We start from the raw sequence: 1,277 nt of genomic DNA on the forward strand, positions 1-1,277 counted from the left end.
TGTCCTAGAGCTCTGAGGACAGAGGGCAAAAAGACCCAGCAGAGAGCCCTGGAGCAGCAGGGATGGAGAGCCGTGTGTACTTGTGTGGCTCGGGGAGTAGTCAGATGAGCAAAGCTGATGCTGCCATCCTTATTTTACTATCTGTTTAGTGCCCGGGCACTCCCGTCTGCACATCCCAGGACCAGCCCCAGTCAGCGTCAGCTGATCTTGTGACGGGTATGGAAAGACCTCAGGTGAGAGGTCAGGTTTGGAGGATGAACCTGCAGCCACTGAGGGCACCAGGAACACCGCTCAGGGGACACCCAGCTGGGTCTTCCGGGCAGGTCACTCCCCAGTCCCTCCATGTGTCAGTGGCACAGCCAGCCTAAACAGCAATGTGGGCTCCACAGCTATGGGGTGCTGCTCTGCCTAGCTGCAGGCCCCCAGCAGGCACAGGCACCAGAAGGACTGCTACCTCAGATGTGTGTCTAGGCTGCAGATGCACCCTCCTGGCCATGCCTTCCTTACTAGAGACAGCAGTGAGAGGAGCCCCGTGCTTAGGCTGGGAACTTTCCAAGAGGTGGGACTAAGGCACTGAAGTGGATGACAGTGAGATGTCTGCTTAAGACAGACATCCATCCTGGCGCCTGACCATCCCCTTTCCTAGCCTCCCTCCAGAAGCTATCAGGCTTATAGAGAGGGGTTTAGATCTGATGCCTTCCCCACTGTCCAGGTGTGCCCTCAACTTCTACATCAGGCCAGAGGGGCAGCGAGGCCCCTTGGTGTAATGTGCCCACATCACCTCATCTGCTGTTGCAATGAACGTCACACGACCCTCTGTATGGCTGTGTCTGCGATCCACAGGGCTGAGAGTATTGCATAGTGACAGAGCAGCCTGGCAAAGGACTGGCTCCACATCACCCGTTTCCAAACCTAAGCCTCACCAAGCTGATTTTCTCAAGGACAAACATGAAGCCAACAACAGCAAAGACCTCTCCCCATGCTGTCTCACCTGCCTTCCTGCACTGCCAAGCCTGGCTCCCTCTCAGCTGGCTTTGGGCACCTTTGAGACAATCAATTTCTGAAGGGCCCAGAAATGCAAGGATTTCTGAACTTTGAGTGGGTCCCAGGTGCTGGGCCCTGCTGTCCTTCTTCCCCCTCTGCAGGCGGCACTATGATGGGCCAGAGGTTAAGTGGTCACTGAGGCTCACTACCTCACTACCCAATCCTGCAACCACACACACATTTTATTCCTCTAAAATAAAGCTGCCCTGCAGTCAGCAGTACCGTGCACCTAC

This window comes from Ictidomys tridecemlineatus, unplaced genomic scaffold, assembly GCF_052094955.1.
Source record: "Ictidomys tridecemlineatus isolate mIctTri1 unplaced genomic scaffold, mIctTri1.hap1 Scaffold_140, whole genome shotgun sequence".
Taxonomy (NCBI): domain Eukaryota; kingdom Metazoa; phylum Chordata; class Mammalia; order Rodentia; family Sciuridae; genus Ictidomys; species Ictidomys tridecemlineatus.